At 49.8% G+C, this 14,731-nt stretch overlaps 1 long non-coding RNA gene across 1 annotated transcript; it reads left to right on the forward strand.

Annotated features, from left to right (window-relative positions):
• The first annotated feature begins 2,459 nt into the window (after positions 1 to 2,459).
• On the forward strand, positions 2,460 to 3,056 carry LOC144791356 (uncharacterized). Its single transcript, XR_013602367.1, has 3 exons — positions 2,460 to 2,510; positions 2,606 to 2,682; positions 2,944 to 3,056. It is a non-coding gene; the product is annotated as an uncharacterized LOC144791356 (long non-coding RNA).
• Positions 3,057 to 14,731: the final 11,675 nt, after the last annotated feature.

Consider the following 14,731-nt stretch of genomic DNA (forward strand, 5'->3'; position numbering starts at 1 on the left):
TAAAACAAAAATCTCACTATCAAACCCGCTGACAAGGGTGGGGCAGTGGTTATCCAAACCACCCAGGCCTATGACACAGAATGCAGGAGACTGCTCTCTGACAAGAGGAACTACCAGGTCTTAAGTGAAGACCCCACTGAATCACTACGAGTGCAGATAGGGGGTATGGTCGAAGAGGCTCTTGCACATGACTGGATAACCAAAAAAGAGTCTGAATTTTTAATTCAGAACAATCCACGTACTCCTTATTTTTACACCATTCCTAAGGTGCATAAAAACTTAGACAATCCTCCTGGACGGCCCATTGTGTCTGGCATATCATCAATCTTGGAACCTCTATCCAAGTTTGCCGATGCCTTCTTGAGACCCATCGTACAGGCCACTGACACGTACCTGAGAGACACCAAAGCGGTACTCCAACTGTTACAAAACCAAACTTTTGATACCGCCTCTCAAATGCTTCTCAGTCTGGACGTGGAGAGCCTGTATACCAGCCTCCCACATGATGAGACCTTACAAATTATGGAGGAGGTACTGCACTCGACCAACTGGGAATACCACACTCCCAGGAATGTAGTGTTGGAATGCATCTCACTAGCACTTACAAAAAATTTCTTCGAGTATGAGGGCACCCTCTACTGGCAGAAACATGGTACGAGTATGGGTAGCACCTTTGCCCCAAGCCTGGCGGGTTTGTATGTCCACCATCTTGAATCCACTAAGATTCTACATCCAGACAATCCGCACAGGGCTAGGATTCATACCTGGCGGAGATATATAGATGACATTTTGGTCATCTGGGAAGGAGATGAAACCACAGTCTCTGAATTCATCCACTGGTTGAACACACAGAATGCATTCCTCAAATTCACACATCAGGTGTCAAATGAGAGCATGGTGTTCCTGGACTTAAACATCTATCATCAAGCGGGCGTCCTTAAAACAGAGACCCACTTCAAACCGACGGCTAGGAACTGTCTCCTCAGATTCGACAGCTTCCATCCGCGTCATCTGAGGGAGAACTTACCGTACGGACAGTTCCTACGTCTACGTCGGAACTGCAGTGACATCAACAAGTACAAGTCTCAGGCAAAAGATCTCAGTACAAAACTAAGACAGAGACAGTATCCTGAAACTGTGATTCAAAAGGCTATGAAAAGGGCTAGAAATAATAACCGTGAGTCCCTCCTGGAGGAGAATCCAAGGAATGACAACAAAGGGGAAAGAACAGTATGTGTCACAACATATAGTCCAGTTACAAACCAGGTGACAAAACTGGTCAATAGACATTGGCGCACACTGACAAGCGGAAGTCTGTCTTTGGAAAAACCTCTGTTTGCACACAGAAGGGGTAAGAACTTAAGGGACATGCTTGTCCACACGAGACCATTGCCCAAAAAAAGTGACCAGCCAAGACTGCAGGGCATTCACGGCCACCACCCATGTGGAAACTGTAACAATTGTCACCTCACCATAAAAAGCCTTTCCTTGACTTTTTCGAACGGGACAAAGTGGGACCAACGTGTTTTTACGAATTGTAACAGTAAAAATGTTGTGTACTTGATCACGTGTCCCTGCGGGAAAGAGTATGTGGGTATGACTACGAGACAAGTGAAAACAAGACTCAATGAGCACAAAAGTAATATCAGGTGCAAAAAACTCACAACGAAAATGTCTGCCCACTTTATTGAACATCAACACTGTGTCAACGAGTTACGGTGGACGATAATAGAACAACTACCCTCTGATGTGGGCCTTCTGGAAAAAGAACAGAGATGGGTGTTCCGTCTTGGCACTGATGTCACAGGGCTTAATGATTCCATTCCTTGGAATCTCTTGAGATAAACTGTAATCTAAAGGTCCTCCACGAACCTGTATGTGTGGGTATTGAATGAGACATTCACCAATGGGATAATCCATAAACTCCTTTTCTCCCATCTGAACTATGAACACCAGATAGCTAATGGGGCCATTTATAACTCAACCAGGGTTTAATAAACCACACCCCTCTCTCTGTATATCTATTGTTCCAACATAGAATACCAATACCCCTTTTAGAATGTATGGCGAATCATCGCCGTGTTAATCACCATGCAGTGTGTTTCGTTCCCTGTTACTTTGGGAAAGGAAGCACGCGTGCGCGCTACATCGCCAAGCCTCCCTGCCACACTTGTAGGTGAGTGCGCATGCTTGAAACACCTCGAAGTCTCCATTCCGAGGGTGTTTATCCCTTGCGCATGCGCGGTGACTATATTTGTCTGCGCATGCGCGGGTGACACCCTAACTGTTTGGAAGGCGCATGCGCAATTGTATAGCGAGAACAGAGCGCGCAACACCGGACTCCCTCGGTTCACATAGTCCATACTTGGGCATCTACCGGGTCTCATCATTCAATTAATCGATGCTAATGAGCCTTAGGCAGAATATAAAGGAGGGTCCTTGACGCGATTTACGCTCACTTCATCGGAGCCGCGTTGAGGGAAGGCAGGCAACTAGCCATTGCAGTAACCGTGAGTTTTGGGTTAGAAAGAGGAGCTTGAGTATGGCACTTTGGTGTATTTGATACCTACTCCAAATTTAATCCCATATACTAATGTTTCTATAGGTCATTTTCTGAACAGAAAAGACGGACCCCCCAATAACACGCACAGGCTCATGAGGTCTTTATTTTGAATACCTAAAGTAAGCTGTGAAACTATCTGTTCTTGTGCTCTATTTCCATCTGAGTAGAGACTAAGTTCATATTCTGTGTCTTTATATGTATATAGTGTGCCATGTCCTTGTGAGTTTATTTTTCATTTTTTCTTTTTACATTTTTCTCAGGGCTCCATCATTTTTTGGAGTGACCCTGCTGTACTTTGAGAGGTTATATTTTGGGAATCTCTTCTCTGAGCAACTGTGCATCTTAAGACCAATGTGTTTATGTATGCTTTCTCTTTACAGGTTTTTCATCGCCTATTGGGCGCAACGACACCTACCTATATATTTAACACGGCTAGGTACATTACACATTGCTGTAATTATTTTACACTTTTACATTTACATGTGAGTAAGGGGAGGGTTAGTGCTATCCTTGTCCTGAAGAAGGAACCTCTGAGTTCCGAAACATGTTGACACTTTTCACAGTGGTTCTAATACCTTAATTAGTATTGTACCAACCACGCCTCGCACTTTTTAATAATACCAGCCGGGGATTTAATAAATTTTGTTTTACCCACGCGCCAGGTATTTTTTAACTATTTTTCACCTCACCTCACTCACACTTTTGTAGACACACACCCCCTCACATAGTTCACTTACAAGTGCTCCTGCGCAGTCGCGAGTCGTAGCACGCCGCATCCCGTAGAGGGGTGCGAAGGCCCCGATGATGAAGCATGACACCAAGGGGCCTGTTGGTGTGTGAGGGGCATTTATACAACACTGTGTGTTCCCCATCTTGTTTGGGATCACCACCACTCTGAGTGGATTCTACTTTGTTTATGTATACAACCAGGGAGGCTGAATCCACTGACTCTCTCTCTCCCCCCTCTTGTTAAATTCACGTCATGGACGCACCAGTTGGTGACACCTGGGGTCAGGGAGAACAGGGAGGAGAACTGGCCCAACACTTGGCGACAGTCACTCTGCTGCTCTGGGGTCAGGGTGGGCAAGAGGACCACACCATCCACTGACCCAACTTGCTCCTTAACTGCCAGGAGGTCAGGGAGAGGATCACTATCCTCTTCCATTCCTGCATCTGTAGCCATGAGCATAGTCACCTCAGACCTCTCAAAGTGTGGTTTGAGGCGGTTCACATGCAGGACTCTCAGGGGCTGCCTGGGAGTCCTCAGGTTAACCAGGTAGGTTACTTCACTCTTCCTTTCCACCACCTCATATGGCCCAGTCCACTTGTCTTGGAGCGCACAAGGCTCCACTGGCGCCATCACCCACACTTTCTGGACAGGTTGAAATTCGACCAGAGTGGTATTCTGGTCGTACCATCTTTTCATTTCTTCCTGGCTTGCTTCCAGGTTCGCCTGAGCGAGCTTCCTGAAGCGTTGTGTCTGGTTGCGAATGGCCAGCACATAGCTGAACACATCCTGGGGGGTTTTCCCACGGGACTTCTCCCAACCCTCCTTCACCAGTGAGAGAGGTCCTCTAACAGGGTGGCCATACAGGAGTTCAAAGGGACTGAACCCTAAGGACTTCTGAGGTACCTCCCTGTAGGCAAACAACAGGCATGGTAACAAGACGTCCCACTTCCGTCTCATGGGCTCCGCTACGCCCATAATCATACCTTTCAGGGTCCGGTTGAACCTTTCAACCAACCCATTTCCTTGCGGGTGGTAAGGAGTGGTGAACTTATAAGTTACCCCACACTCCTCCCACAGAGACTTCATGTATTTAGAGATGAAGTTGGTACCCCGGTCGGAGACCACCTCTCTGGGGAACCCCACACGGGAAAAGATCCCCATCAATGCACGGCCCACCACGGGTGCTGTGATTGTCCTGAGAGGGACTGCTTCCGGGTACCGGGTGGCATGGTCCACCAAGACCAGGATGAACCTGTTGCCTAAGGCTGTCTTGGGGTCCAGGGGCCCTACAATATCTATGCCAACCCGCTCGAAAGGGGTGCTCACTACTGGGAAGGGTTGAAGGGGGGCCTTCAACTTCATTCCAGTCTTGCCACTGGCTTGACAGGTTTGGCAAGATCTGCAAAAGGAATCAACGTGCTTTCTCATCTGGAGCCAGTGAAAGTGGGTGACAAGCCGGTTCAGGGTCTTGTCTTGCCCCAGATGTCCTGCAAGAGGCACGTCATGAGCCAGACCCATTAGGAAGTTTCTGAAGCGCTCAGGTACCACCAGCACACGGGCTGCACCGGGCTCAGCAAACTTAGGCTCGCTATAGAGTAGGTCATCTTCCCAGTAGATAAAGTGATCTCTGGCTGCTCCACCTGCTGCCTGATCTACAGCCTGTTGCCGCAGACCATCGAGGGAAGGGCATTCCTTCTGCGCCTGGCAGAACTCCTCCCTGGAGGGACCACCTTCCTGCTGCCAATGGGTCAGCTCAGGTAGGTCTCCCAGTTTGGCCACCTGTTCCCCTGTAGGTTCCAGGGCATCCCCCTCAGGTTCTGCTTCCTCCTGGACCGTGGGAACGGCTGGGGCTGGTTTCCCACGCCCTCTGCCTCTTCCTCCCCTGGCAGGTCTCTGGGCCACTGTTTCAGGCTCTAGTTCTGCTGAATCACCCTTACTGGCTGCCATAGCATGCGTGGTCACGCAGATCCACGCAGGCAGACCCAACATTTCCAAATGAGTTCTGTGCTCCACATCCTTCCATGGAGAACTCTCCAGGTCGTTACCTAACAGACAGTCTACAGGCAAGGCATCACTGACAACTACATCCAAGAGACCAGAGACTCCCCCCCCATGCAAAGGGAACACGCGCCAGCTTGCAGAGGCGCATTGAGCTGTCAGCGGCCACTACAGGGCGGAGCGCACCAGGGATGATTTGCTCTTCAGACACCCACTGACACCTCACGGATGTCACGCTGGCTCCTGTGTCTCTCAGAGCTTCAATCTCCCTCCCATTGATGGTCACCTTCTGCCCATATTTCTTAGTGTTAGAGGGCAGTAAGGTTTCCTGGACCACCTCTTGGTCTCCTAGCGAGACAAGGGTCATAACCGCTAGCTCCCCCCAGTCACTAGAAACCAAATCCCCTCCCAAAGCTACACTAGCTAACGCTGGGGCGGGAGCACCAGTGGGTGCTTGCTTCTTCTTGGGACATTTTGGAGCAATGTGGCCCACCTCATTGCAGTGATAGCAGGTAGGGGGGCCTTGGTTATCCCTTCTATCTCTATTGTCCCGCCTGCCCTTAGAGGGCCATGGCTGTTTAGGTTTGGGGGGTTGGGATTCCTTTCCCTGGGAATTATTTTGGGGCCCTTGTGAGAACTCCTTTTGATTACCCTTGTCCCCCCCACTCTTCTGCTGGGGACCCTGCCCACCTTTGGCTGTGGTACCCACAATTCCTCTGTGGACCCTGGTACTGGTCCAGCGGTCCGCCTCCTTAGCAAGTTCAATGGGGTCTGTCAGCTTGCTGTCTAAAAGATGCTGGCGCAGCTCTGGAACACAAAAACTACTCAAGTGCTCCCAACTGATTAAATGCAACAACCCCTTAAAATCAGTTACTTTACTGCCCTTCATCCAACCTTCCAGTGCACGCGAGTACAAATTTACACACTCCATCCAAGTCTTAGACTCTCTCTTCTTGGAGTTCCTAAACTGCAGTCTGTACTGCTCTGGGGTAAGGTCATACCTGAGACATAAGGCCTCCTTCATATTGGGGTAGGTCATGGCACCTGCTAATTCTAAGGGCTCTAGAGCACTCCTCCCAGAAGCCTCAAAATGCTTCCACAGGCCCGCCCCCCAATGCTGCTCAGGCACACCATTCATCTTCAATGCAATTTCATACGAAGTGAACCAGGCATGAATATCCTCACTTCTATGGTAATTCTGTACCAGGTCTTTGGGAATATATACTTTACCCCCATGCACTGGCTGCGCGCTGCCACCATTAGAACTGGCATCCACCTCCTTGGCTTTAAGATCCAGTTCTCTCATGCTCAACTCATGAGCCAAAAGCAATTTATTTTCCTCCAAGGCGCGGGCACATTTGCTCTCCTCCGCCGCCTTTTCTCTCTCTTTATCCATTTCCAATTGCTTCATTTTCATTTTCAGAACTTCCAACTCATATTCTCTTACTCTCTGATGTTCTTGTAACTTTTCTGGGGAGAGGCCCCTGCTGGAATGGTTGCTGCCAACTCCTGCACCTACTTTGCCCACTGGCAAATCTGTGACTTGAAAACTGTTTTCTACATCCACATCATCATCTCCCTCTTGTGCCTCCCAATGGGCCTTCAAGATTCTTTGCAGCTCAGGCTTCCTGTAGTTGCTCTTTATGGGGCACTCAAACTGGTTGCAGAATTCCTGAAGCTGTGCAACTGGGTAAGAATACAGATCCTCAATGCGAAATTCTAATGCTTCCTTACTGGGTGCCTTCCCATTCAAAGACATGATGTATAGAAGAGTTACTCAAAAATAGAATCAAAAATCAAAAACCAGTAGTATGCGGTGGCGTAGTGGTCTGCACTCACTAGTGATGTACACCAATTACTGTGGGTCAAGTACAAATACAAGTTCAAATCCCACGGCTGCCACCAATGTTAGATCTGGGGGTCTCTAGTTGGCAGAGGTAGGTACCATTGTCCAAATAGGGACCCTTGCTTCTAGTCAGGGCAACAAGATAACCCTCTGAGATAACCCCTGCTCACCCTCTAGGTAGCTTGGCACGAGCAGTCTAGGCTAACCAGAGGCAATGCGTAAAGTATTTGTACCAACACTCACAGTAACACAGTGAAAACACCACAAACTGACTCCACAACAGTTTAGAAAAATAAAGGTATTTTAATCTAAACTACACAAGACCAAAACAACAAAAATCCAACATACACTGTTCAAGAATATGGTTTCAAAAAGAGTTCTTAAGGTTGCGTTAAAATTCTTTAGGTTGCGATAGAATTCTCTACGTTGCGATAGAATTCTCTACTGATGCGTGAAAAGTTCACAGTTGCGTCACGTTTACTCACAGTACCTTTTAGTTGCAAAAAAGTTCCAAAAGCAGAAGCTGGTGCGGTGGAAAACAAGCGATGCGTTGCTCCTGAGACCCTGGGGAGGCGATGCGACAGTCCCGCTGCAGCAGCGGGCGTGATGCGACGAATCCGGTCTGTAAGGGGAGGAAGGCCACTTGTATGGATTTCGGTGCGTAGGTTCCGTAGGAAGTCTGTTCTCGCAAAGGCACAATGCGACGATCTCGTAGGGGCTGCGGCGATCTCCGGGGCGACGATGCGCGGTCCAGCGGTGATCCTCTCTCTCGCAGCTCCTCGATGCGATGGTTCTGCGATGATGCTCGCAGCGACGTGACGCGGTCCGCAAGCAAGCGGTGCGGCGTTCTCACCCAGCGACGACAGGCTCTGCGACGACACTCGCAGCGATGTTCGATTCTCCCGCACCGGTCTGGTGCGTCCCGCAAACGGAGGATGCGACGTCTCTGGCAGCGGCGTCAGGCGCTGCGACGATCTCGACCTCCGTAGCGGCGGGAAACTTCTCGCACTGTCGGGGATGCGCCCCGCAAGTAAGCGATGCGACACTTTTCAAGTTCAAAAGTCACTCAAGCTTAGTTTCAAGCTTCCCAGCTCAGGTACAACTTCCAGAGGCCCCACAACTGGATCAAGCACTCTAGGAAGGACAGAACTCTCTCAGCAGAGTTCAGGGAAGCTGGGGGTGAAGTCCTTTTGTTCCTGGGACTTCAAAACAGGGAGCCAGCTCTACTCAGGCCCTTGGAGATTCCTTCAAGACAGGGGACACAGCTCAGCAGCAAAGTCCTTCCCCTCTCCTTGGCAGCAAAGCAACAGGTCAGTCCAGCAGAGCAACAGCAGGACAGTCTTCCTTCTTCAGTTTCAGCTTTCTCCTTGGCAGAGGTTCCTTCTTGATTTCCAGGATGATCTAATTTTCTGTTGTCAGGGGTCCTGTACTTATACCCCTAAAGTCTTTGTTCTCTGGGTGCATGTGGGCCCTGAGCCCGGTCTGAACCAGTTCTGGGTGGTTCCTGAGTACTTTGTTTTGCTGGCTGCATCTTTCCTTTCAGAGTGAGGGGCAGGGTCCTCAGCCGCCCAGCAGGGGGGTGGAGCCAGCATTGTGGAAGGCAGGCACAGCCCTATTCAGACCAGGTGCTAACTCCTCCCACCACTCCAGTTGCAAATGCAGTCATTCAGCCTAGTGCTGACTCGTCCAGCCTCCTGGGGAATCCCCCAGCCCCTGTCACTCTCAAACCAGACAGTCAATACACAAACAGGCCCAGGCACACACAAGGGTCAGACAAGAGAACAGCAACTTTCTAAAAGTGCTGTTCTCAAACACAGGATTTAAAAACAACCTTTCCTAAAAGATGTGTTATTAAATTCTGAGTTCAGGGATACTAGATACTTATGTCCTATCTTGTTCCTATGGGAAGAAATGCTGTTAACCACTGTAGCCAGCACCCCCCATGTTAACCTATGGAGCAAGATAGCCTTACAGTAGTGAAAAACGAAAATGGCTGCCATTCACTACCAGAGCATGTCACCTGCACTAGTACATGCTCTACCTTTTACATACACTGCACCCTGCCCAGGGGGGTACCTTGGGCCTTCCATAGGGGTGACTGATGTGCACAAAAAGGGAAGGGTTAGGCCTGGTCAGTGGGGACACTGACCAGGAGGACATGGCAGTTCTAAACTGCACACAGGCACTGCAGTATCAGGCCTGAGACATAATTTTAAGGCTACTCCTGTGGGTGGCACAATCAGTGCTGCAGGCCCACTAGTAGCATTTGTCATCACCCGCCCTGGCACACCCAGTGCACTTTACTAGGGACTTCATGGTGATACAAATATGCCAAACATGTATATTCAATCAGAATAACAATTTACACAGGGAGCACTTACACTCTGGCACTGTTCAGCAGTGGCAGAGTGTCCAAAGCATCTAAACCAGCAAAAACGAAATCCAGCACAGCATCAAAAATACAGGAGGTAGAGGCAAAAAGATAGGGGAAACCACGCCAAAGATGCCAGGTCTAACACAAGTGAAGTGGTGGGGAGGCACACACACTGGCAAGACAAGGGGATAGATGACATGATAGTGAAGTGGTGTGTACATCAGTAGTGGACAGGTCAGGAGTGTAATATACACAAATACATGGAGGGGTCACTCATAATGGGTAGGCATCAGAAGCACTGTTAGGGGATGGTATAACTCCACATCCCACATACCATACTGGAGTCAAAGATGGCTCAGGTGATAGCAATGTATTAGAAAACACACCCACATAGTCAGTACGGCTGAGCAGGTATGCACAGTGAGCACAAACAGTGGCAAGACACATGGCTGAACAGCAAAACACAACACAGACTTGCCAGTCACACACTCTGCATACTCACAACTGGCAGCAACAAGTAGGTGTCCCCCAGGAGTGCAAGGTAACACCAACACACTGCACAGTGCACAACCTATAACTACCACATGTGCACACAATCACAAGCACAGGGCTGACAAATCTACCTAACAGGCACTCAGCAACTGGGTGACACGTGTGCAGTAGCCATTGCAGGGGCACACACACACATCAACACTACCGGCAAAGTCACCCCCTTCACACTGTACACTTCATGATCACCCAAGTGTACACATTCAAATGTACCCATGCGACTAGGATGACAGGCCATCACAAGATGACCATACACCAACACTACTGTCCCCACATCAAGAAAGATCACACAGACCCTGGCCAGCCAGCCTGCAATCCTGTGGATAGAATATCCCTCTGTGCTGGCAGTGCATCCAGACATAACATGTGTACAACCTTGCAAACCTGACCATAGAATGATCAGGATAACAGTAGGTCATCACAAACCGCCATGCACCCCAAGCCTCAAAGTAAAGACAAACTGAAGTGCCTGCACCTCTGCAGAACCCTGAAAAAGTGAAACAAGCCATTGTCAATGTTAAAGTGGCATACAGAGTATGTGTCACATCAAACCATACCCACACAGATAACCTTTTATTTAGCAAGGACACTGACAAAGCAGACAACAAGAGTAATTGTCTTTATTACATATTACACAGATAGGCATCAAAAGTAGACAAGAGCAAGAGCAGTGGCCAGTCCACAGTTCAAAATTGAAAACAAAACTTTTTCCCAGAGATTAATGCCAGTTACATGCTCTAGCCCAGTTACATGCAGTGTTTTTGTTAATCTCAGCGCCAGGATACCCGTTGGGTGGCAGCCAGCGCTATATAAGAATTGCCTTACATTACATTACATTACAAAGTAGGCACATGTGTGCATGAGAACCTGCACAGGGAACGGGCAAACAGCAATAAACAACAAGGCCAGTGACCAGTACAAAGTGCAAAGTAGGTACATGAGATCTGCACAGGCAATGGGCAAACACAGCAATAAACAGCAAGCCCAGTGGCCATTACAAAGTGCAAAGTAGGCACATGTGTGATTGTGAAACTGCACAGGGAATGGGTATCCTAACTGATAAACAGCAAGGCCATTGGCCGGTACAAAATCGAACAAAGTACGTGTGTGCATGAGAAACTGCACAGGGAATGGACATCCTAGGTGATAAACAGCAAGGTCAGTGGGCAGTACAAAGTAGAACAAAGTACATGTGTGCATGAGAAAGTGCACAGGGAGTGGGCATCAACAGTGATGAACAGCAAGGCCAGTGGCCAGTCACAGTTCCAAGTAGGCACATGTGTGCATGAGAGGCTGCACAGGGGGGGTGGGGGGGTGAGACTGTATACTGCCATGATCAGCAACACAGCTAGGGGGATAACAATGGGCAGTCCAGGCACTGCTGTGGGAGAGACAGGTGTGTGAGGGGGACTTTGACTCAGACTTGGCTGTCAGTCGGACTGGGATGTGGCTGAGTGTTGGGCTAAATGGAGGACTGGACCTAGGAGAGAGAGGACTAGCTGAGGTAGAGGCATCAGTGGCTTTGGGAGCCGGAGGGCTGCTTGGACTGGCTGGTGTGGTGGCACGTTGAGGTGGAGTCATTCTGTCATGAAACACAGTGTGGGAGGGAGAATTTGAAGGGTGCCTTTCCACTTCTTGAGGGCTCGATAGCCAAGAACTGTCTTGGGAGGAGTGGTAAGTGGGGTTGGCACAACAGGTGCACTCCATCAAAGCTGCATCAGGTGCAGCCGGTGGGCCTCCCTCTGGGGACCTGCTGGTTCCGGCGGTACGCTTGGCCTGGCCTTGCTTTTTGCCCTCCCTCACCTGTTGAACAGGTGAACACCCTACAGTGCCCTCCTTTTCCTGATTCACCAGGGTCTGGTTGGGAGTTGAGGTTGTGGGGGAATCTGCCTTAGAGGGCTTTTTCTGTGGACTTCTAGCACACACCAAAATCATAGCAGGCACGGGAACAGACTACTTTTCTTTGCAAGACACTTTTGGGACAGGCGTGTCCTTGCCTGGGGATGCCTTTGAGGCATGCAAGTCTGAGGCCTGCTTCTTGGCTTGATGCGCCTGAGTGTCACCTGAAGGGCTTTTGCCTTTGCTCTCTGGGGTGGCTTTGGTATTTTTGGGTGATGGTGTCTTTGCCTTGGCTCGCTTGGGCTGCTGCTGTTGTGTGCTGTGTGTGGTGTATCTTGAGCCTGAGGTCTGTGGTGTGTGGTCACTCTCGTCAGATGTAGCCACTGGCAGGGGGTGGCCAAGGGACTGGAGCTGGACTCTGAGCCTGTGACAGCGGAATGGCTGCCATCACTGTGGAGGACAAAGACTGGACAGTCCTATGTAGGCCACCTACATCCGAATGAATGCCCTCAATGAATGCAACTACCTGTGCCAACTTCTTGTCATGGTCTAGGAAGGCATTGAGGAGAGTTGTCTTACCCACACACATCTGGCGCAAAATGTCCACAGCCTCAATGCTGAGGGAAGAAGGGGAGACAGGAGCAGGGGCAGGGCTGCCTGTGGGATGGACACTCTTCCCTTCTTACTGTTGCTAGCACATGTAGCACTAGTGGATGGGGAGGGAGAGTTCCCGCTCCCTGTGCCCGAAAACCTACAGGAGTCACTGCTGGCGTCAGATGCCTTTGAGGTTGGTGTCTGTAGATGTGATTCCTCAAGCAGACTCCTGAACCCCTCCGAGGCGTTGGTCAGTGTGCTCGCATGTAGCAGTTGTTACTGATGCCTCACCACTGGTGTCTGTCCCCTGTCCTTCTGTGCCCTTGGTAGATGCTGCAAGAGACAGAGAAGTAGGTTCGGTTTTGTGCCATTCACACAAATATCATATGCAAGCAAAGCAAAAAACAAGATGATGATACCCCCATTTTGCACACCATCCTGTGCAGTAACATTGTGCAACCTTAATTCAAAAGTCAAAAATTGCATGTTATCATGAAAACTTGGCATTAGTGACCCATGTGATGCCCACACAGCCAAATAGCATGCCCGTGCCTCTGTATAACCAGACATACAGATCCCTCTGAGCATACCTAGGGCCCTGAGGGGGGAAAAGATGTTCCTCCCAACAAGTTGTCATAGTCACATATGGAGTCACCATAAGGAGACAACACAGATACAGACTCCAAAACATCAGTTTGCAATGGCCATGAGCTCATGACATCTGCCATGTCGCACTTTGGCGGTACAAAAGGGGATGGTGATGGACGGAGCATCTGAACCAATCAAACACTCACACCCAGTCAAAAGATCTGGGTTTGATCCATCACCGTTCTTTAGCCCACTCTGCCACCCCAGTTAAGACATGGCTATATGCAAATCAGTCTGACCCTGTGCCTCATGGGAACAGTCCAGCCCGAACTGCCAAGCCATGCCTTCCCTGGACTGGAAACAAGCTTCCGAGGACCGGTTTCTGGCATTCCAGCCGTCTTCAGCCCGGCTTGCTTGAATCCAGTAGCAAAGTGAGCAAGGGACTCACGTCTGAGCATACCCTGCCACACTTATGGCGACCAAAGCGGTACAAAAGGGGGTGGTGATGGACGGAGCATCCGAACCAATCAAACACTCACACCCAGTCAAAAGATCTGGGTTTGATCCATCACCATTCTTTAGCCCACTCTGCCACCCCAGTTCAGACATGGCTATATGCAAATCAGTCTGACCCTGTGCCTCATGGGAACAGTCCCGCCCGAACTGCCAAGCCATGCCTTCCCTGGACCAGAAACAAGCTTCCGAGGACCGGTTTCTGGCATTCCAGCCGTTTTCAGCCCAGCTTGCTTGAATCCAGTGGCAAATTGAGCAAGGGACTCACGTCTGAGCATACCCTGCCACATTTATGGCGGCTAAAGCGGTACAAAAGGGGGTGGTGATGGACGGAGCATCTGAACCAATCAAACACTCACACCCAGTCAAAAGATCTGGGTTTGATCCATCACCGTTCTTTAGCCCACTCTGCCACCCCAGTTCAGACATGGCTATATGCAAATCAGTCTGACCCTGTGCCTCATGGGAACAGTCCAGCCCGAACTGCCAAGCCATGCCTTCCCTTGACCGGAAACAAGCTTCCGAGGACCGGTTTCTGGCATTCCAGCCGTCTTCAGCCCGGCTTGCTTGAATCCAGTGGCAAAGTGAGCAAGGGACTCACGTCTGAGCATACCCTGCCACACTTATGGCGGCCAAAGCGGTACAAAAGGGGTTGGTGATGGCCGGAGCATCTGAACCAATCAAACACTCACACCCAGTCAAAAGATCTGGGTTTGATCCATCACTGTTCTTTAGCCCACTCTGCCACCCCAGTTCAGACATGGCTATATACAAATCAGTCTGACCCTGTGCTTCATGGGAACAGTCCAGCCCGAACTGCCAAGCCATGCCTTCCCTGGACTGGAAACAAGCTTCCGAGGACCGGTTTCTGGCATTCCAGCCGTCTTCAGCCCAGCTTGCTTGAATCCAAATGTCGTACTTTGGGGCTCAACTACAGTTGCACATTGGTGTCATATGTGTAGTCCTCACTGCACACATTGATGAAAGCACACTCAGATGAGGCACACTGCCCTTAACTGCCAAGGGATGTCCCTGACTCCCCCAATGCAGCCGATGGCATAAGGCCACAACTCAGAATGCAACGTCAAGGCCCATTACATCAATGACAATTGAAAGTACAGGTAGCAAATATGCATT

The sequence above is a fragment of the Lissotriton helveticus genome, chromosome 11 (assembly GCF_964261635.1).
Source record: "Lissotriton helveticus chromosome 11, aLisHel1.1, whole genome shotgun sequence".
NCBI classification, from domain to species: domain Eukaryota; kingdom Metazoa; phylum Chordata; class Amphibia; order Caudata; family Salamandridae; genus Lissotriton; species Lissotriton helveticus.